The following is a 24,117-nucleotide window of genomic DNA, read 5'->3' as shown; positions in this document are numbered from 1 at the left end:
TTGTCATTATCATTTGTTCCTTGACTGATGGGACAGAGTCCCCAGCTATGTGAACCTTTGGTGGCCCTCTTGGAAGGATATTCCAGACTAGTGTAGAACCAAAGGCAGCCCTGCTTCCAGAAGTCAAATCCAATTTGTAATGAACAATAAATGGATGAGCACTGGATCAAGAAGCTTCAGCATAGATGTCATCAGCTAAAGTCCTAGACCAGAAAACAAATGAAGTCACCATGGACACAGTGGAGTGTGCTTCAGAAGGTTTGGGTAAGAACAAACTTCTCTGACCATAAATAAAGGATATGCAGTCTGTCAACCATCTGGATAAAGTAACTTTAGAAATTGATCCACATAATTTGTTGGGGGGGAAATGAAACAATTGAAATATCTTTCTGAATTTTTTTGTTCTAAGGAGATAAAAGTGGAGCTGTCTATGTACATCGAAGAGATGAAGACTCATTTGCCTTTGTTAGCAAAGTTGAGAAAGAAAACAGACAAACTAATGACTTAGTTAATATTCACCTCTGAGGCTACTCTGGGCAAGAAGGATGGATTGGTCCATAAGGTAACTCTATCTCGGTAGAAGATCAAATATGAGAATTTCAAAGAGAGAGCCTGGAGCTCAGATACTCATCTCACAGATGTAATAGCCACTAGAAAAGCAGTTTTCCAAGATAAAATTTTAACTCGGATATACCGATGGCTCAAATGGACTCTGAGTCAAACAGGGTGGGGCGGGATCCTGCACTGGGGGCCTAAGCAAAAAGGTACTTTCAAGGAAAGTCTTGCAGATTTCAATGAAGTTAAAGAGGAAGCATTTTCACCTGAATGAAAATTAGATATTGACGCCAATTGCTCTTTAACTGTAGAGAAACTAGCCCCTTCTTCTGCTAAAAACTCCAGGACAGCAGGAATAGGAGAGGTGAAGGGGTCTAATTGCCTCTCGAGAGCCCAAATGGAGAACCTCTTCCATTTGTTCTTGTAGATCTTCCTTGTAGAGGCCTTCTGGGATGTTAGTACTACCTGTTGGACCAGGGAGAAATGTCTGGACTGTCTAACAATCAATAGAATTGGAGAAACCATGCGGTCAGCTTGAGGCCTGCAATGTCTGGGTAAGCCAGCCCCATGGAATGAGAGAGAAGGTCTGTATTGGGGTCCAGTATCCAAGTGGGTACTGAAGATGAGACCAAAGGAAAAGAAACCACACTTGACAAGACCAAAAAGGGGTAATGACAATAACCATGCTCTTCAACCAAAGAGCCTTCTGTAAGAATTTGGGAATTAGCAGTATCGGAGAATAAGCATAAAATGGACAGGAGAGCCAAATGTGGACTACAACATCTCTTGGTGACACCTCTGGAGGGGGGATCATGGCAAAGATCCTGTTGCACTTGTTGTTTTGGAAGTGTCAATCAGATCACAGTAAGGTTGACCTCATCAACTGAAAATTCTCTATGCCAGTAAATGACTGACAGACCACTCATGAGGCATCAGAATGGACCAGCTGAGTTTGTCCCTTGAGATGTGCATTCCCATAAAAAAGTGGTTGGAGATAGACCACTGCCACACTCTCACTGCCTCTCAACAAAGGGGATAAGATTTGGTTCCCCGTCTTTGTTGAAGTACCAGACTACAGACATATTGCCAGTTTGAATCACAATCTTCATGATAGGGAGGGTGTCCTGAAAGGCTTGCAATACTAGGAGAACCACTCTCATTTCCAGGACATTAATATGTAAACTGATCTCTTCAGGGAACCATCTGCCTTGGACCATCCTTACCAAGAAATGCCTGCTCACTGTAATTGAGAGGCATTCATGGTTACTGTGGTTACTGGGGTTGGAAAAGCAAGAAGACAACCTAGAGAAATTTCATCCGACTGCATCCACCAATGCAGGGGGTCTTTGCATACTTCTGTGAATTTGACTGGTGAAGACAAGTGATGGTGAAGAAGTGGACCACTGAAGAGCTAGAGTCTATTGAAGAATGTGCATATAAAAGTGAGCCATAGCAACCGTGGTTATGGCTGCTGCCATCAACCCTAAAGTCTGAGGAATCAACCTGGCTGAAGGAGAAGAGTGTGAGATAACTTGTTTTACTTGACACCTGATGGTTCATACTCTGGTTGAAGCTATGTTATCTGACCGACTGTGTCCAAATAAGCACCTATGAATTCCAGGTGCTGAACAGGCTGAAGAGGTGATTTGCAAAAGCTGACTGAGATGCCTAGAGTTTGACATAACTGGAGCAAGTAGTCCCTGGATTTTTCAAGGAAATGCCTGGTAGGGGCAGTGAGGAGTCATTCACCTAGGTATGGAAACACTCAGAATCCTAGCAGTCTCAAGTGAGCTGCTACCACTGCCACACCCTATGGGTTGTGATGAGACCAAAGGGCAGGGTTCTGAAATGACGGTGACTGGCCTCCTACCAAAAGCACAGATATCTTCTGGAGCATCTGTCCACCTTGATATGAAGATTGATGGTGCACATCCATTCATTCTTTTGAAGAAATGACAGAATGGCCTGAACCATGACCATTCAGAACTTGAAATTCTTTACAAATTGATTCAGTCTGTTGAGGTCCAGAATTGGTTTCAGGTCCCCTGTTTATAACTCTTTTGTCTAGCAGTCTTCAATTTTTTAGAGCTGCTGCCTCTCTCTGATTAGGTGGAATGTCAGGCAGCCTTTTCCTTTTGCTTGGAGGAATTTGTGAAAATGATATGAAATAACCTCTGGATATGACTTTCTGCACCCAAGTATCTTTTGTGATTGATGGTCACACATCTGGGTGAAAAGATAAGTGCCCCCCCAACAGCCTCCAGAGATGAACAGTCAGACAACAGTTCAGGAACACTGAAAAGGTTTAAAAGAGAATGCGTCTCAGAAACCCTGGATTTGAGGGCCTCCTCTGCCACAAGGACAGCGTCTTCCATTAGAACTCCCCTCTCTGCCTCTGAAGGAGGTATTCCCTCATGGGTCTTGGAAAGGACCCTGGGACTTATGGAACTACATTCTTCTTCCTCCTCACTGATTCCTGGTTATGGATCTCTGAGGGATAGAAAAACAGATTCCTACAACAGACAATGTTTTTTGATTCTGTTCACTCTAGGAAAGCATTTCCTTAACAGGAAGGTCAAACAAGAATGATCCATCAAAATTAAAACTGATGAAAGAACACTTTAAGGGCTTTGCAAAGTTGCACAAGTGCTTCCAGGCATATCTCCTTAGGCAATGCCTGAACCTGCCATCTATGAGGTTCCCTCAGCAGCACTGGAAATTAACCTCATGGATGCATTAGAGATGGACTGAAGGGCGGCCCACTGTGAAGAAAGCTTTTTGTGGTCCTCCACAGATATGGATTTGGAAAGTTCCTTAGTTAAATCCCTTTGTAGCCTGGTGAAATAAGCCAAACAGTTCAATGACTGTAATGCAAAGGTCATTGAAGCATAAATGCCCTTCCCAAATATGTGCAACATCCTGGACTCCCTGTTAGGGGGATGGACAGAGAATCCCTGTTCTGCCACCTTTTTGGTGGCTGCCGCCACAACCATGATATCAAAAGGGACCCCCTTGCTCCAATGGGGCCTGTCCTTAGAAGGGGCAAGAAATTGATCAGGGTGGTGGGGACTGGGTTCTACAATATCAGATTCCTTTCACACCTGGCAAGAGACAAGATCTATAAGCTCACCAGCGAGGACTGTCACCCAAGAAGTAGATGGGCCAGACCTAAAAGCTTCAAGGAACACTGACTCCTCCTGGGAAGGGGATCAGAGGACCATTCACCTTTCTACCTGAGAATTGGTAAGATGGCTCTGAAGCAGACATCATCTGGTGGAGACCGTGGGGATCCCTCTCCTTTATTGAAGTCACTGTCTTCTGTGAGGGATTCCAGAGGTCAGTCCTTATGCCTCCTCTTATGCATTCTCTTTCTGGAATCTTCCTCAGTAGGATGGTCTAGAGAGGTGTCTAAAGAGAGGGGAAAGTCCTTGAGCTGGACTGCCTAAATGCTTTATCAGGCTACTGTCCTTGCAGGATAGGTTTGTGAGAATCAGAGCTTAGAACCAATGGGGACAAGGTTGTAGGATCCAAAGAAGAAAGAGTAGTCTTGCCTCTTGGAAGAGATAAGGCCCTTTCCCCCACTTCAAAGGTAGAAGGTATGGGAGAAGCCATTGTTGGTCAAACCATAGCAGAAGCTCCTGATGCCACCATGCCCCGACCTACTGAAATCCTTTTACCACCACCGAAGCCCTGAGAGGTAGGGATGGCTCTGACAACCTCTAAGCTGAACCAAGCCCCCAGATTGGCCACTGATGCTTTAGCTCTGAGACTAGTCCTGTCCCAAGGGAATCAGCACCAGATGAGTTAGGAACACAGTCTGAGCCAAAGGCCTGGCCATCTTTGGATCTGACGCAGACACTCTTGGGATTCTCAGATCCAACGGCTCTGAAATCACTGGTCAGATTGGAGAAGGGGAAATTACAGTTAAGGGAAACAGAAGAGAAGCTTATGGATCTGATGGAAGACAGAGCTAAGATAACTCAAATCTGAATCTGTGCTATGAGAAACTTTCTCATCATCCTAGTCACGTCAGCTTTAGAAAGGTTCCGGGAAGACTTGATGAAGGAAGTAGTGGACTGGGGCTAAGACTCTCTCCTCAGAGTCTCTTGGAGGGAGGGAGATAGGAGTCGAGGAGAGATAGGCTCTGGAAAGATTCTGAGGGGCTGGGTCTTCAGAGACTTTGAACTAGGAAGCATCAGATCTCAGGGTGTCAGATCCAGCTTTATCTGTAATTTGACAGGAGGGTCTGAACTTGGGGTTGATTTTTGAGAGTGAGTAAGAGACCGCTTCCTGAATTCTTTTGCCTCTGAAGAGGGCTTACGTTTTTTTTTGGGGGGGGGAGTTGTGCCCCAGACGTAGGAACTGAGAGAGAAGAAGGAGATAATGTGTGGATCAAACCCTCAGATCCAACTCGGCTGTTTTTTACAGCTTGTAAAGCACTGATGGCTTTCAAACTCCTTTCATACCCATAAAGCAACAGTCCCTTACCATACTTCAGATTTTGTTTGCTAACGTTTAGTGAATATAGAAATAAAAAATAAGAAATATCAGTATTAGGAGCTCAAATAAAGGAACGCTGGTTCCTTTAGCATCTTCTGATCCTTCCAGAAGTCAAATTATTAGGGAGTTGGAGGAGGAGAAGTTGAGGAAAAATGAAAATGGACAACACAGACGGAACGTTATGGTGAGTACATAACTTCTTTATCTGATGCTGTCATTTTCACTCATTCCTCAGCTGTTAGGACACAGTCCCCAGCTACCTCAATCCCACGAGGACACTAAGGAAGGATGTTCCTGAGCACAGTTGAACCAAAGACTGCTCTTCCCCTAGAGACCAGATCCAATTTGTAATGAGCAATAAAGGCATGAGAGCAAGCCCAAGTTGCAGCTGCACAAATATCACCCAAGAAAGATCTGGATAAAAACACTGAAGAGGTTGCCATTGATCTGGTAGAATGAGCTTTTAGAGGTTTTGGCAAAGTTAGACCTGCTTTTTGGTAAACAAATGAAATACAATCAGTTAACCATTTGGCTAAGGTCATTTTTCTAACAGAATTGTCCAATTTTGAATCAGAAAATAAAATAAATAATTTATCTGATTTTCAGAAAACATTTGTCCTGTGTATCAGAAAACATTTGTCCTGTGTAGTTAAAATGTAATTGTCACTGAGCATCCAACAAATGCATGTATTCTCCTTTGAAAATTTGGAAAGAAAACTAGAAGATTGATAGTTTGATTAATATTGGATTATGACACCACTTTATGAAGGAAGGATGGGTTAGTTCCTAAGGATACCCTGTCCTTATGAAAAATCAAATAAGGAGGTTTAGAAGTTAGAGCTTGAAGTTCTGATACTCTTTTAACAAATGTACAGGCCAATAAAAAGAGTCTTCCAAGTTAAATATTTCAATTCACATTTGTCTGACGGTTCCAAGGAACATTGGATCAAAAAATGTAAACTAAATTCAAATCCCATGGGTGAGTTGGATCTTTAAAAGGGGATCTAAGAAGTAATGTTCCTTTATAAAGGCCTTGCAAAGTCTGAAAGAAGCTAAAGATGAATTTTTTACCCCAACGTGAAAATTAGAAATGGCAGCTAGTTATACTTTAACAGTTGCAGAACTAGCACCTTCCTTAAAAAATCTTTGCTAAAAACTTTAAAACCTTAGATACTGGTTCTGAAAAAGGACCAATGTCATTCTGTTGTGCCCAAATAAAACTTTTCCATTAACTTCTGTAAATTTTCCTAGCAGAAGCTTTGTGGGAGGACAAAAGAATGTGGCAAACGGCAAGAGAGCCTAGAGTGTCTTGTTTTTTAATGGAAGTAGAGAAGCCATGCAGTTAACTCTAGGCCTAAGATGTCTGGGTGAATTATGTTTGTCAGATGAGACAGAAGGTCTGGAATTGGATCTTGAATCTATGGGAGTCGAATTAAGTGAGGCCAAAGGAAGGGGAACCAAATCTGATGAGGCCAATAAGGAGCAATAAGGATGACTGTGCTCTTCAAGCAAGATGCTTTCTGAAGGAATTTGGGGATTAGTGGTACTGGAGGAAAGGCATAGATGAGACCGTGTGGGGGGGAGGGTCAGTCATGGAGAACAGCGGTGAGGGGATCAGGGCAAAGTACCTGCTGCACTTGTTGAGCAGAGATGCAAAGAGGTTGCAGCAAGGATGGCCCCATTGACAGAATACCTTTTCCGCCACTTTCATATTGAGTGACCACTCATGAGGCATTAGAATGGACCTGTTTAATTTATGCGCAATCAAACTGGATTTCTCCAGAATGTGTTACTACCAGAAATCAACTGGATGAGATCACCCATTTCCACGCTCTCAGAGCTTCTTGACACAGGGTGTAAGACTTGGCTCCTCCTTGCCTGTTGATGTTGGAAGGCCTGCCCTCAACTCCAGGACATTGATATGCATACTGGCTTCTTCAGGGGACTATTTGCCTTGGACTATCATACCAAAGAAGTGCCACCCAACCCGATCTGGGAAGAGTCAGTGATAATTATGGCCTTGGGCTGAGAAGAAAGTAAAGGAGTGACCTTGCATTATCTGATCGGGGTGTATACACCTAAGGAGGTAATTTGTGCAAGCCTAAGTTATCTTGATTTGGGTGGATAAGGATTGAATAGAATGGACCACTGAGTCACTAGGGTGCACTGAAGAATTCTCATGTGATATCTTGCTAGCAGAAGCAAAACTATTGCAGCAGACACTGACCCCAAAACTTGAAGAATCAATCAAGCTGAGAGAGAGGAATTTTGAATGATCTTTTGTACCCTTGGTAAGGGAAGGGAAGCTATCAAGGAAACTGTGTTGAACAAAGATCTGATAAATTCTAATATCTGAGTTGGTTCTAGTTGAGATTTACTGTGATTGATAGTAATTTCCAGGTGGGAGCATAATTGGAGTACATAATCTCATCCTTTGATTAGATGATGCCTGGTCGGAGCAGTTATGAGCCAGTCATCCAAGTAAGGAAACACCCAGAATCCTTGTAGTCTTAAGTGGGCTGCTACTACTGCCATACACTTGGTGAACACCCTGGGGGTTGTGGTGAGGCCAAAGGGCAGAGCTCTGAATTGGTAATAACTTGCTCACAGCCAGAATTGAATGTATCATCTGGATTGTCTTGTTCATTTTTATGTGATAGTACACATCCTGAAGGTCTACTGAGCACATCCAGTCATCCTTGTTCAGAAAAGGCAAAATGGACTGAACTGTGACTTCATGTACCAGACTGCTGTGATCCAAAACAGGTCTCCAGTCCCCTGTTCTCTTTGGCACTAAAAAGAATCTTGAGTAAGTTTCAGACTCTCTCTGGTCTGGTGGGACCTCTTGGAGGACTCTTTTTTTCTACAGCAGTTTTTTTTTTAATTTCTAGTGCTGCTGTTTTCATCTGACTGGGTGTAACATTGGAAGTTCTGTTTACTGTTAAGGGGGGAGAAAAAAAGTGTATTACATAACCTCTGGAGATAATCCTCTGCAACCATGAATCTTTTGTAATCTCTAGCCAGGCTCTCTAGTGCAGAAATAAATGACCCCTGACTGCCTCCAGATTTGATGCCTTGAAGGCAAAAGGCCGAGGTACCAGGAGAATAAAGTGGTACACTGGCTTCATCTTGGTGTTCGTTCATCTTTTATTTATTTGTGTTTTTTTGATATGCCGCCAGATTATCCATGACTGCCACCAGAGGTGGGCGATTTTGCATCCTTTCAGGAGTGTTGGTAGGATCTGTCAGAGAAGGTATCTCTGGACCCTTGGTTCTGAGGGCCTCCTCTGCAATGCAGGCAGCATCCTCCATTAGTTCCTCCAGGGGAAGAGAGGGGAACTATCTCCATAAGGAACATGGAATGGACCCTGGGACTTTCTGAACCACATTTTTTAAACACCTCACTGATTCTTAGAAAAGGTCCTTTGAGGAGTCAAAATACATATGCCCAGAGCAGACAGGGTTTTATCTTCCTGCTCCCACCTGGATAGTGTGTCTTTAACCTTGGGGTCAAATAAAGAACTTCAGTCAAAGGGGGGTATTGAAGAAGGAAGACTTGAAGGGCTCCACGAAATCACACAGGAACATCCAGGCATGTCTGCTAATGGAAATGCCTGAACCCGCAGCCCTTGAGGTACCTTCAGTCACATGTGAGATGAGACTCATAGACAAGTTTGAAATGGACGGTAGGGTAGCCATCTGTGAAGCAATGGAGCTCTCTGCCTCAGAAGTAATGATCCCAGAGAGGGATTTGGTAAGGTCTTTAATAAAGGCCCTCTGGAGTGTGGTGAATTATGCCAAATAGTTAATTTACCAAAGCACAAAGATCACTGAAGCATAGACATGCTTTACAAATCTGTCCAGCTCCCTAGACTCCCTGTAAGGGTGATGGACAGAGGAACTTTGTTCTACAAGTTCCATTTTCGTGGCCACTGCTATGACCATGGCATTGACTGGTAATCCCTTGCTCCAAACTTCTCTGTCCTTGGGTGGTGCCAGAATCCTGTCTAGTCTCTTATGGATTGACTCAATAGAATCAGGTTCCTTCCACACCCATTGAGAGATCAAATCAAAGAACTCATCATCAGGTGGAATCACCCAGGACATAGACGGGCCAGCTGTAAAGGCTTCCAGAAATACTGATTCCTCTCGGGGGTCAGCTGACCAACCACCCTTTTGCTTGAGGATCTCTAATATGTCTCCAAAAGAACCAATGTCAGGTGGCGATCTTAGGGACCCTTCCCCAAAATCAGTATCCTCCATGAAGACTCTTCTAGAGACTGTAAGTGCCTCCTTTTGCACTTTCTCTTCATAGGGGCTTCTTCAGTGGGGTGTTCCAGAGAATTATCTGAAAAAATCAATATACCTTGAGCTGACTGTCCTTGTGGAGTAGGAAGTTGAGGCTCAAGATGCAAATACAACTGGACCTGGGAAGTAGGAGTCAAAGAAGGAAGATGTGCCCTTTCTCTTGGAACAGATAAAACTCTTTCCACTACATCAAAAACAGAATGCCTCAGGGAGAAAGAAACCGATGATTCGGAGAAGACATGCCTCCTAACCATCAACTCTTTCTGACCCAAAGACAAAACACTTAAGGCAGGGGTCAGAACCGAGCTGTCAAGGGCCAGGGCTCTGAGTGGCAGAGATGGCTCCAACAATCTCGGAGTCAACTTCAACACCTCGGAACTGGCACCAATGCTACAGCTCTGAGAGTCATCAGGCTCTAGCATGCTCAGAGCCAGTCCACTCAGAGACTGTACTGGAGTAGAAGATACAATGAACTTTGGATCCAATATGGATGGATCTGGGATTCTTGATTCCAACTGCTCTGAAACCAATGGTTGGACTGGAAAGGGAGAAAAAATTGGTGGGGTAGTACTTATGAAGGTCTCTGGAACCAATGGGCTAGGAGCCAGGAGAATCCCCATTTAAATTTGTGTTGTGAGAAATTTCCTCATCAACCTAGCAACATCTGCTTTGGTGAAACATCTGAAGGAATGAGAAGAGGAAGCAACATATAAGGTCTTGGAGTGGTGGTGTCTCTCCAGGAAGGGAGATGTGAGACAGGAAGATATTGGATCCAGAGTGTGAAGAGACTGGATCCAAGGAGAGCTATCTTTGTGTTTCTTCAGATCCGATGGGGTCAGATCTAACATCCTAGATTTTAGATTCAAAGAAGTTGGATCAGAGATTTTGGTCTTTGGAGCCAATGATTTAGACATTTTAGAATGCAGCTCTGACCTCGGAGCGGAAGAGCCTGACAGGTCAAATGGATGTTTTGTAGCCTCATTTTTATCCCTTTCTTGAGGCTTTGCACCCCAGATGCTATATCAGAGGATGATGATGGCATTAATCCTCTTAATATTAATTTATTCCTCAGGTCAATAATGACCCTTGGATTAAAGGCCTTACATATATTATGTATATATACATGCAGAGTTTAAGTGGGCAGGGCCTAACCAGTAAACACACAACTCATATGCATCTAACAAAGGGATCTTATGACCAGAGGCCTTACATTTTTTACAATCTGAAGCTTTTTCCAACATTGCTATGTAAACAGTAGCCAAGAAAATAGAAAAAGCAAAGAGAAGTTTTTTCTTAAACTTTAAATAAATTATGAAGGAATAACAACAATGGTAAGTGAAAGAAACTACCTAAAAGGTAGAAGAAAGGGGAAACATACCAACAATGATATTTAGGGAAAAATATACTAAAACTTTTACCAAGGGCAAGAGAGGAAGCATAGCATAAGTAAAAGATAAAAATATAGGAAGCAATAAAAGGTAAAGTTTAGTATTACTCACAAAAAACTGCCTAAACCTCTAGAGCTAACAGCGACCAATGTCCAAATGCGAAAGCAGCAAATGAGACCTGAGGTATGGTAAGGGACTTGTACATTGTGGGTAAGAGTGTAGCTCAAGAGCTTTCAGTGCTCCACGAGCTGTAAAAAGCAACTAAGGAGATCCTAGGGCTGGCTCTGAGCCCAACAGTTAAGGAATGAATGAAAATGACAAGATCAAATAGTCTTCTTTGACACAATTTGTCCCTTCTTACCTTCATGAGACATAACAAATAGGTCTGAAGACCTGAAAGATTTAGTACTGTCAAGATAGTACCTGAGTTGTCTGTGGCAATCCGACGTATTGGAGCATCCTTTCTCCCTCACTTTTAAGTACTGGAAAGAAAATGGTGAGATGGGATATTCTGGCTTAAAATATACTTGAATACCACTTGAGGCATAAAAGAAGGATTAGTTCTCAAAGAAACCCTGTTGCTGTGGAAAATGAGATAGGGTTGACTCACTGTAACAGCTTGCAACCCAGATGTACTTCTTGTAGAGGTCAGAGTAATTACTAAAATGTTTTCCATGTTAAGAACCTCAAATCAGCCAGGTTGGCTGGTTCAAATGGAAGAAGTGTTAGCTTCTTTAACACAAAATTAAGATCCCAAGGTGAAGCCTCTGGATTTCATGGAAGCCTCTTATGCAAAACCCATTTCAAAAACATTTTCACATAAGAATTCATGGTTAGACATGCTGAAATGGCCAATAAATGAACCCTGACGAAGGAGTAGGACAGATCATAGGTCAATACCTCTCACAAATATTGTAAAAACAGAGAACAACTAGCCCCGATTGGGTACTGGTTATGCTGTTGGCACCAACTAGAAAACTTTTTGTTCATTTACTAATATATGATTTTCCAGTAGCAGGTTACCTTGCTTCCATTAATACCTACTGCATGTCCTCAGTAAGCAGGTGCCTAAAGTGAATAAGACCCTATCATCCAGGCAGTCAAATGAAGTTGACTGGGATTGGAGTTATCAAACACCCATGTTCTTCTGAGAGCTGATCCAGTCTGTGAAGAAGCTTGCAGTAATTACCCCTAGCCATTTCCAAAAGAAACGAGAACCATGGCTTCCTGGGCTAAAAGATGGTCACCACAGAGATAATGTGGGATTTCTTCTGAATCTTCAGAAGAACCCTTGATATCAGTTGAAAGGCATACACTAATGATACCATCCAAGAAAATGCATCTTTCTTCCAGGACTTCTTGCATGGAATCCTGGAAAGGAATACTGGTAGTTGATTGTTCAGAGAAGAAGCAAATAGGTCTACTTGAGGAACTCCCTACAAATGGGTCGAAGCTTGGAAGACACCAGATTTAGTTTCCATTTGTGAGGGTGTCCCTTTCATCCTGCTCAGCTTGTCTGCCATGCAATTTTGCTCTAACGGAAAGTAGGATGCCGAGAGAATGAAACTGTGCTGTGAAGATATATCTCAAGCTAACATGACTAGTCTGCAAAGGGGGTATGACCTGATTTCCCTTCGCTTGATGGTGTACCACATGACTGTACAATTGTCTGTAATAACTTGAAGAGGTCCTGGGGACCAAAGATGATTCAGAGAGTTGAGTGTCTTAATCAGGCAAAAATCTCTTATTTTTATGTGCCTGTGTCTGACCTTATTGTCCCACACAAACATGCTCACACAAGTTATGTACTCACCATAACAATGGATCTGTGTTGTCTGTTTTCATCCTTCCTCAACCAATGTAGTCTCGTATCAAACTGCGGCACTTCTAAAAACTTAGAGCTTGAGCTCCTCCCCTTACCCATCATCTTCCTCTTTAGCTTGTGTTATCTCAGATCAAGTCTACCCTCCATTCAACTTATATTACTACCCATAGCACAATAGAGAGTAATAACACATTTTAATTACCAATAAAATCCCAGTTAGTCTGCTAGGAAAGAAAGAAGGAATAAAGGAATGGAACTTATCAAAAGGTAGGTCGAACTAGGAATACAAGAGTTATTTACTCACCATAATGATGCATCTGCGTTGTCCATTTTCATTCTTTCTTGTGATCTCCGTGAGGTAGAAAAACTGATAAGAATGGCAGACAAGGTCTTTCTGTCTTGCTCACTTCTAGAAGAGTGTTCCTTACCTTTGCTGCCGAACAAAGATGAGCCATCAAAAGTAGCACTGATGAACGAAGACTTGAAGGGATCCACAAAATCAAACATGGGCATCCAGGAGTGCCTCCTGAGTGCAATGCCTAAATCCACAGCCCTAGAGGTACCCTCATCTGCATGAGAGATCAATCTCATGGACGCATTGGAAATGCGCTGTAGGGTGGTCACTTGTGAAGAAACTTTCTTCTGGTCCTCCAGAGACATAGACACTGAAAGAGATTTGGAAAGCTCCTACGTCAAATCCATTTGTACTCTGGTGAAATGTGTTAAATCGTTCAGAGAACAAAGGGCAAAGGTCACCGAGGCATAAATGTACTTGCCAAATCTGGCCAGGCCCTGGATTCTTTATTAGAGGGATGGACGGAGAGACTGCAAGCTCTCTCTTAGTGGGAACTGCCACCACCATGGCATCTATAGAGACTCATTTGCTCCAACAGGCCCTATCTTTAGTAGGAGGTAAAGAAACTGTCTGGCCTTTTAGGTATGGAATCTGTTGTATTGAGTTCCTTCCATGCTTGGCATGAGATAAGATCGATCAACTTGTCAGTTGGGGAGGCCACCCAAGATGTAGCTAGGCCAGCCTCAAAAGCTTCAGAAACACTGGCTCCTCTTGGGAAGGGGTATCAGAGGACCATCTACCTTTCTGTTTAAGAAGTTCCAGGATCTCTCCAAAAGAGACATAATTTTATTTATTTATTTATTTATTTTACATTTGTTGACCGGGCTAGTCTAGCTGGACATATATCCATTTACAGTAGAGGCCCGGGGAGAAAAGCTCCAGTACAGATAAAATTACAGTGATTTCTAATAATAAAAAATGTATAACAATAAAAAAGATTTTATCTACATAGAATTATAAATGGTACAAGAGAGGATAGCAATAACATTTGAAAACTTGTAAGTCATGTTCAACAAGAGAGGATAGCAAAAAACATTTAAAAACGTATAAGTCATGTTCTACAAAAAATAATAAGAACTAAATACTAAGGATAAAATAATCAAAGGCATACCTTAAGATTCAACTCTCATCTCCAGCAGGCATCAGGTAGGGGCTTAGTAAGGGGACAGGAAAAAAAATTAGGCGTATTGAGAATTACTTTCAGTCGGGAATGGTACAGGGACATAACCAATGTGAAGTAAGATGTTCTTTGACTTGTCTTTTGAACTGAGAGGTAGACTCAAGAGTAGCTATATTTTGAGGGAGTTGATTCCAGTGTTTACCTATGGAATTTGAAAATAATGCATCCCCAGCTTTATTATATGATTTAGTTATGGATACTAGGAACTTATTTGCAGAACAAAGTGTGGTTAGGTTCTTGTATGGAGAAATAAGGTTTGCCAGGCTTGGAGTATTATCAGGGAAATGAAGGGTTTTATGAATGATAAGTAATTGTTGGTACAGTAGGTGGTTATTTAGTTCTAGCCAGTTTAGTTGTTTGAGGTTGTGACAGTGGTGAGTTCTAAGGGGAGTAGCATTAATGAATCTAGCTATACTGTTGTAGCAGGTAGAGAGTTTGTTGATGTTATTTTTAGATAGTGTGGTAAATATAGCAGAAGCATAAAAAAGGGTGGAAAGCAGGTGGGTCTGTGCAATGGTTTTTCTAGCTGCTGGGTTAAGGAAGGGTTTAATTCTATAGAGTGTCCCAATTTTTTTTTAACAGCTTTAATAGTAGTGTTAATTTGGTCATCAAAGTTAAGATGGTTGTCAATGGTTACACCTAATAGTCGAGTGGTATTGTCAGGGTTAATACAGGTGGCATTATTTGAGGAGATAGTGAAGAAAGGTGTAGGAGATTTATTAGTAGGAGTAAAGAGAAGTAGCTTTGTTTTTTTGGGGTTAAGATCATCTGGTAGAGATTTGTGGGACCATCCATTGAAGTCTGTGTCTTTGATGACAGATTTCTGAGAGGAACCTAGGTACCTCCTTCTGCATGTTCTCTTACTAGGGACTTCATCAGTAGGATGGTCTGGTGAAGTATTGGAAAAAGGTGGGGAGTCCTGGATGAGGACTGGCTGATGGCTTGTATTAAGTGGCTGTCCCAGTGAAATAGGTGTGAGAGGATCAGAGCTCAAACTCAGTGCAGGGACAGTGGGATCTGAAGACAGAAAGAATGTCCTCTCTTTGGGTATAAAAAAGGCCCTGTCCACAATCTCAAAGGCAGAAGGGTCAAGGAGAAACAGCAGTGGGTTACACTGGTGCTGAACTCTGGATCTCCACGGATTTCTGCCTTGAGGAGGGAATCAGAGCCAACAGCTTTGAAGTCAATCCCAAACCCCCAGAGCCAACTCTTTGGCTCCAAGAGTCATCCTGCTCTGGAGAGGTCGGAGTCAGTTGACTCAGGGGCATGTTCAGAGTAAAAAAAATGATCAGTCATTGGATCCGACAAAGACATCCTCAAAGATGTGGGATTCAAGGGCTCTGAAACCACTGGTAAAATTGTAAAAGGAGATACAATGCGATGCTGAGAGGAGGGCAGGCTCACATGTCCAGTGGGAGACAAAGATGGAATCACCTCCATCTAGATCTGAACCCTGAGAAACTTCCTCTTCATCCTATCCACCTCTACCTCAGATAAGCTCAGAGAAGACCTAAACGATAAAGTAGTGGAAGGTTGTCTGGAAGATTTTCTAGGTGTCCCCTATAAGGAGGGTGAATGGAGACAAGGAGATATCAGATCTAGAGTGAAAAGTGGAGATCAGACCCAAGAAGACTTGCAGCTTGATGAAGCAGGATCAAAGGAAGGAGTCAGATGTGATGTCTTGGGAACTTTAGCTGGAGGCTCAGGAATCGGAGTTGAACAGGGAGAAAGGTCAGGGGTCCATTTCTTGGATTCCTTTTCTTTATGAACCCAATCAGGTTTCCCTTTGTCAGAGTAGCTAGTTGGGGTTGGAGCCCTAGTCAAGGCAGAAACAATGGTAGAAGGTAGCTAGCCCTTCAAAACCAACTTATTCCTCCTATCACTAGAAGCACAGGAGATGAATCCCAAACAACAGTCCACATACAGATGGGCAGCACCCAAACAATACATATACTCCTTGTGGACGCTTGAGTTAGGGATGTTATGCTCATGGGAGGTGCACTTTTTAAAGCCCATAGGCCTGACACCCATATCAACAAGAAGACACAAAAGTTAGAGATTTTTTATTTAATAGTAGGAAAAAAAATACCAGCAATGGTATTTGAAATATACCCTAAATCAGGTAGACAGAATGAGAGGGAAAGAATGCCAACAATGTTATGCGGGATAGTACCTTGACAAGGGTAGAAAAGCCTGACAAGAAGGGGAGATAAAAGAAAGGTAACCGCTAGAAAGTTGAGCATGTTTTGTTTAAAGGTAAAGGGAAAAAAGGGAAACCAATACTTAGTACAAAAACCTCACAAAAAAGAATATAACAATATCTCGTTAACCTCCGTAGCTCAAGACCAGATATCCACATCCAAATGATGTGGTGGCAAACAAGATCTGAGGTATACCAACAGACTGGGGCATTTTCTGTAAAGGGATAAGCTCGAGAGCTGGATCAGTGAGTCTAGTAAAAAGCGGCCAAGTCAGATCTGAGACCCATCAATTGAGAAATGAATGAAAACGACAAAATCAGATCCAAGGAATTAAAACTTCTAAACAGAAAGGGTTGGAGGGCAAAAACAGACAACACAGTTGAGTTGCATTGTTGTGGTGAGTAAATGACATTTGTATCTGATGCTGTCTTTTTTTCCATTCCTCAACCCATGGGGCAGAGTCCCCAGCTAGAGAAAAAATACCAAGGTGGTCCTCAAGGAAGTATATTCCAGAGTACAGCAGAGCCAAACACTGCCCTGCTTCTAAACAAGATGTAGTGAACAATGAAGATATGAGTATTAAACAAAGTGCTGCTGTACAAAGATAATCTATAGAAGCTTTGGACCAGAAAGCATAGGATGTGGCTACAGATCTGTTGAAATGAGCCTTAGGGGCTCTTAGCAGTGTCAATCCTTTCTTGTTATTGACAGAAGAGATGCACTCAGTGAGCCTTCTTGCTAAAATCACCCTTGAAACTGATATGCCAAACCTGACTTTGGAAAATGAAAAAAATAGCTAATCTGATTTTTTTAAATCTTTTCTGTTAAGATAGAATCTAAGCTGTCTATGAACATCCAAAAGGTGCAGCATGTACTCTTTTTTTCTGGAAAATTTTGGAAAGAAAACAGGAAAATTGATGGACTGATTTATGGCTGTTTCTGAAGCCATCTTAGGTATAAAGGAAGAATTAATATGTGGAAACACACTGCCCTTGTTAAAGATCAGATATGGTGGCTTAGAAGAGAGAACCTGGAGTTCTGATGCCCATCTGGCTGATGTGAATTCAACCAGAAAAAAACAGTTTTCCAAGACAAAAAGTTTAAACCCATCCTTGGCAGCTGGCTTAAAGCAGGGCCAAATCAGGGCTTGAAGAAAAATTGTTAAATCCCATGGAGGAGTAGGATCCTTAATAGGGGAGGTGGAGAAAAATGGTACCTTTGAGAAAGGCTTTGCATAATCCAATTGATGCCAGGGATGAATGGTTATTTCCTACATGAAAATTCAAGATAACTGCAAGCTGGATCTTTACAGAAAATAACTAGCTCAACTCTTGAAAATGAAAGTAAGAAAGTCTAGGATAGCTGGAGTAGGTGCTGAAAAGGGGTCTAATTGCCTCTGGACTGCCCAAAGAGGGAATCTTTTCCATTTGCTCTTATACACCCTTCCTAGAAAGATCCTTCTGAAAGGATATGAGGATGTTGAACTGGGAAGGAAAACCTGACTGTTTAATCATCACTGGATGTGGAGAAAGCAAATGTTATGTTCTCACTATAATGATGCATCTGTGTTGTCCATTTTCATTCTTCTTCAAGTGATGGGTATTGGATATGGCTCGGCTGCTTCTTCCAAATTCACAGATCAAACTCAAGCTCCTCCATTTAGCCACAATTCCCCACTAACCTAGCATACCTCAGAATGTGTTTGCTGCCACCAGTAATGCATGACTGATACTATAAAGAATCTGTAAGGCAGAGACAATTAGGATAAAACTGGTGCTCAAACAAGGAACAACTGATTCTCAAAACAGCGGCCCTTAGGTCTGTCCAGGAAGAAAGGAAAGGGGTTAGAAGAACAGGAATTTGAAAGACAATGAAAATGGACAACACAGATGCATCACTATGGCGAGCACATAACTTTTGTATCTGATGTTGTCATTTTCATTCATTCCTCAAATGATGGGACAGAGTCCCCAGCTAGATGAACCTTGGGTGGTCCTCACGGAAGGATATTTAGGAGTACTGCAGAGCAAAAACCAGCTCTATTACTAGAAATCAGATCCAAGTTGTAATGAGCAATAAAGGTAGGAACACTGGACCAAGAGGCAGTGGTACAAGTGTCATCTAGTGATGTTCTTGAACAAAAAGCTGAAGAAGTGGCCACAGACCTTGTGGAATGTGCTCTAGAGGGCTTAGGCAAAGAATGCATATCCTTTGTCTATAGCCAGAGAAGGTTATCAGTCACCTTAGAAACTGCCATGCCCAATCTGTTTGGTGAAAAGGATACAAACAATTGATTAGTTTTCCTGAAATCTTTGGTCCGATGAATATAAAATCAAAGTTGCCTGTGCACATTTAAAAGATGGAGCATGTGTTCACCTTTAATGGAAAATTGTGGGAAGAAAAAAAAAGTTATGTATACACCATAACGTTCCATCTGTGTTGTCCATTTTCATTCTTCATCATCTAGGTTTGGATCTGACCCTCATATCCAAGTTGGCTGTTATTTTCAGCTTGTGGCCACTAACAAACTCTTGAGCTCCTCCCTTACCCATAATGCTCTATCCCCTAACATACCTCAGATCTTATTTGCTGGCTTATAGTATAAAGGCAAAAATTAGCAACATGTTAACCGAAATCCATACCTGGAGCTCAACATAAAAAACAGTGGTTCATTAAAAGGTCTCATTCTTCCAGAAGTCATTAGCTCAAAGGTAAGGGATTGGTGGGAGGGAATTTGAGGAAGAATGAAAATGGACAACACAAATGGAATGTTATGCTGAATACATGACTTCTTTATATGATGTTGCCAATTTTCATTTATTCCTCAACAACTGGAACAGAGTCCCCAGCTTCCTGAAATCCCAGGAGGACTCTAAGAAAGCTGCTCTTCCCCTCAAGACCAGATCCAATTTGTAATAAGTAATAAAGACATGAAGAATAGTCCAAGTAGCAGCTGCACATATATCATCTGTGGTTGCTCTGAAAAGAAATACTGAACATGCTGCCATGGACCTGGTTGAATTGGCCCTCAATGGTTTTGGTAAAGAAAGGCCTAATTTGTTTCAGACAAAGGATATACAATTGGTAAGCCACTTAGCTAAGGTTAACTTTGTGACTGACTTCCCCAGTTTAGAATCTGCATATGAGACAAACAATTGATCTGTTTTTCTAGAATTTTTTGTTCTATGTAAGTAAAAACACAACTGTCTGTGAACATCCAGTAAGTGTAAGATATATTCCCCTTTGATTGTAAAATCTGGAAAGAAAATTGGCAAATGAATAGCTTAGTAGATGTTTGATTCTAATAACACCTTAGGAAGGAAAGTAGGATTGGTTCATAAAGCCACCCAATCTTTATGAAATGCTAAGGAGGATTACAAGACAGTGCTTGTAGTTCTGAAAGTCTTCTAGCAGAAGAGTTTTCCAGGTCAGAAATTTTAACTCGCATTTAACTGCTGGTTGAAAGGTGAATGAATTAGGGACTGCAATACCAAATTAAAATCCCATGGTGGAGTTGCAGCTTTATAAGGGGGTCTCGAAAGAAGGGTACCTCTCAAAAAGACTTTACAAAGTGTAGATGACGCCAAGGAGGAGTTTTGAACCCCAATGTGAAAATCAGAAATGGCAGCTAGTTCTACCCTAATAGTTGAGGAACTTGTCTGCTTCATTGAATATTGTTGCTAAAAATTCACGGACACTATGTACTGGTGCTGTAAGGGGGTCAGCATGCTTCTGCTGCACCCAAAAAACAAATCTCTTCCATTTACTTCTGTACAATTTCCTTGTAGAAGCTTTGTGGGAAGACAAAAGTATATGACAAACAGAAGAAGAGAGTGTATGTCGTCTAGCTATCAATGGAAGTGGAGCAACCATGCTGTCAGTCTTAGGTTTGAGATATCTGAGTGAACCATGCGTGTTGGGTGAGATAGAAGGTCCAGAACTGGATCCAGACTCCAAGGATGGTAGATTAGATAAGGCCAAAGAAAGGGGATCCAATTTTGTCGAGGCCAGTAAGGGGTAATGAGAATGACTTTGCTCTTCAACCGTGATGCTTTCTGCAGAAATTTTAGGATTAAGAGAACTGGGGTGATAAGCATAGAGGAGATCAAGGGGGACAATTGTGCAGGAGAGCATCTCTTGGTGACTTCCCTGGTGGGGGGATTAGGGCAAAGAACCTGCTGCACTTGCTGTTTAGAGAAGATGCAAATAGATTGCAGCATGGCTGGACCCATTGCAAAAAATCATTTCCGCCACAATCTTGTTGAGAGACCATTCGTGAGGTAGTAAAATGGACCTGATCAACTTGTCTGCTGTCATGTTGGATTTCTCCAGAATGTGCATTGCTATCAGAAATCAGCTAGATGAGATTGCCTATTGCCAAACTCTGAGAGCTTCTCAACACAAGGGGTAAGATCTGGTTCCTCCTCATTTGTTGATGTACCAAACTACTGACATATTGTCTGTCTAAATCACAAATGTTCCAAAAGGGAGAGAGTCTTGGAAGGCCTGCAGCACTAAAAGTACTGCTCTCATTTCCAGAAAATTGATATGCAAATTGACCTCTTTGGGGGACTGTGTGTCTTGGACTGTTTTTCACCAGGAAGTTCCCCACCCCACCCAATCTGGGATGCATCTGTGGTCACTATGGTCTTCAGCTGAGGGAAAATGAATTTATGGCCTTGTGGAACCTGATCTGAATGGATCCACTGCCAGTGGTATCTTTTGTATGCTTGGGTAATTCTTATCTGAGCAGACACATGTACTGATAAAGAATGGACCACTGATTTGCTAACATCCACTGAAGAATCCTCATATGAAATCTTGCTAATGGAACTAGAACTATAGCCAGAGACATTGATCCCAAGGCTTGTAGGATTAATCAGACTGAGACTGTGGAGCTTTGAATTATCTTCCTGACCTGAAATATGATAGTCTGTACTCGTGACAGAAGAAGAAGAAAAGCTGTCATGGATACTGTGTTGAAAATGGCTCCTATGAACTCCAATATCTGAGATGGCTGTAACTGAGATTTATTGTAATTTATGATTATGCCTAGATGGGAGTGAGCCGGCAGTACTTGGTCTCGAGCTCTGATCAGTAGATGTCTGGTCAGAATGGTAATGAGCTTGTTATCCAAGTACAGAAACACTTGGAATCCTTCCAGTCTCAAGTGTGCTGCTACTATTGTCATGCATTTGGGTGGACAGCCTTGGGGGCTGTGGTGAGGCCAAAGTGCAGTGCTCCAAACTGGTAATGGTTGGCTCCCAACCAGAAGAGTAAATACCGTCTGGATTTTGTGTTCATTTTTATGTGATAGTATGATAGTACACATCCTTGGGGTCTATCAAGCGCATCCAGTCATCCTTGTACAAAAAGGGCAGAATGGACTGAACTGTGACCATCCAGAACTTGGTGTGCTAAATTGATATGTTCAGACTGCTGAAATCCAAAATCGGTTGACAGTCCCCTGTTTTCTTTGGCACTAAAAAGAATCTTGAATAAGTTCCAGATTCTATCTGGTCTGGTGGAACGGCTTATATGACTCTTTTTTCTATCAGCTTTTGTATTTCTAGTGTTGCTACTTTCCTTTGACTAGGTGGAACATCAAGAATTTTGCATACAGATGAACATGGTAGGGAGAAGGGAATTATATAACCTCAGGAAATAATCCTCTGCACCCATGTATCTTTTGTAATGTCTAGCCAGGGTCTCTGGTGCAGGGATAAATGACATCTGATTGCCTCCACAGGTGGACAACCGGGCCTTTTTTCAGGAGTGCTGGTAGGGTCTGCCGGAGAAGGAACTGCTGGATCCCGGGTTCTGTGAGACTTTTCTGCTGCAGGGGCAGCTTCTTCCATTTAAGATCCTCCCCTGCCTCTGGGGGAACTCTTTCTCCATGGGGATCTTGGAAAGGACCCTGAGACTTTCTGAACCACATTTTCTGGCCTCCTCATTAATTCCTGAAAAACATCTAGGGGTCGAAAAACATACTCCCACTATAAAGTATTTAATGTATCAGGCTTGCAATTTTCAAATTTGACCACTAGAGAGAGCCAAAGTATTGTTTTACATTCATTTCTAAACTGGTAAAATGTATTTCTTATGGATCTTTTAACTTTTCCTTCTTTAACTTAATGTTATTATTCTGTTCAAAATGGTCCTCACTTGAATTAAATATGTAATAATTTTTAATCCATTGTTTTATACAGGTTTTTATAGGTTTTAAAGTGCCTACTATATTGGTTTCAATTTTAACTCTTATTTATTCATTAATATTCATGAGTCATTTTATTGAATCATTTTAGTGAATGTTTTTATTGGTCAATCTGTTCACTAGCAAGAGATTTAACCTGTCAATTTACCTCAGAACCACATCTGATGAAGTATTTGAAACGGAAAACGCTGTATTTTAATTGTCTGGTTTATGTGTTTACTGTGTGTTTTGTGCACATATTAAATTGGTTTTAAAAGGCTTCTGGCTGGCTTCTGGTCTATTGGTACCTTGGATTTGGTTATTGGTCTCATTTTGGTACATTGTGACTGTTTTTTCTTGTTCTTTTTCTTCTTTTCTTCTATCTATTTAGTTATATATATATATATATATATATATATATATATATATATATATATATATATATATATATATATATACACACACACACACACTCACACACACACACACACACACACACATACATCTACATATTTAGCTACATGTCCTGTAATGTTGAATGGTATTGCTGGATGTTCTGTTTGTGAACATGGCAGGGTTATGTATACCTGCAGTGGCTTAGTGGTAAATCAGATTGGCTATGATGTGTAGGCTCCTGGGTTCGAACCTTGCAGGGACTGTTTAATTTGTTGCTGGCCAGAACGATGGCCCTTGGATATGGAGTGGTTGATACACTTTTACGCAGTTGTCAGTGGGTTTTCGCAATGGTAAGCACTGCTAACTTCCAGTAACATCTGCTTACACGTGGTTAGCCTCACTATTGCCTACTCTGTGTAGGCACTGCTTCCCATCGTGCAAACAGACTTGCACCTATTAGTCATGCTTATTTATCCTTACTACTGCTCTATTTTCGACAGTCATAGGTGGTGGATTTGGCAAGTGTATGGGGTTATCATTCATTACACTGCTTACTACTCCAGTTATGTTATTTATTAGGTTATACAACTAAATATATTGATCAAAACAGTGCTTCCACATGGAAATGGAATGTACTGCAGTGGGACTCGAACCGGGACCGACTGCTCGTGAGGCGAACACTCTGCCCATTACAATATTGCTGCAGTGCTTCATTTGCACATATCCTGCTTTTTATCCTCCTTTTGCTATTTCAGCTACATTAACCATAGAAAAGTGATGGGCACACCCGCGCACCTTTGGTTAGCTTTCATCTGAGTTTTAAAAGATATAGATGGGTTTCTTCTTTTAATTTATATGCCCTGTTGCTATTGTACACATGGGAGTCTGTTGGTGGGGATATGAGAACACCTGTGAGTGATCCCGCTCATTTCTTAACGCTTCTGCTGTTCGACATTGCAGGGGCATGTTTACTCTGAGAGCTCTGTGAGTTCTGAGAGCACTCGTACATGCTCCGTGTAAGCCTAGGAGCTTGACCAGCATGCCTTCATTAGTGTGCATGGCACGCTGCCATCCTGCTCCAAAATGGGCACTTCCATGCAGGGCTAAGCTAGTCCTGCACGGGAGGTTATTGAATCCAAGGGTAAGTGTTACATAACACACACAATTATATTTAATTTTTCTTAATTTGATAAAGTATGTTTCAGCATCATAGTAT

Source organism: Protopterus annectens, chromosome 7.part0 (genome assembly GCF_019279795.1).
Source record: "Protopterus annectens isolate FY-2018-M chromosome 7.part0, PAN1.0, whole genome shotgun sequence".
Lineage (NCBI taxonomy): Eukaryota > Metazoa > Chordata > Ceratodontiformes > Protopteridae > Protopterus > Protopterus annectens.
The sequence above is the reverse complement of the archived record's forward strand: the minus strand, read 5'-3'. Positions refer to the sequence as shown.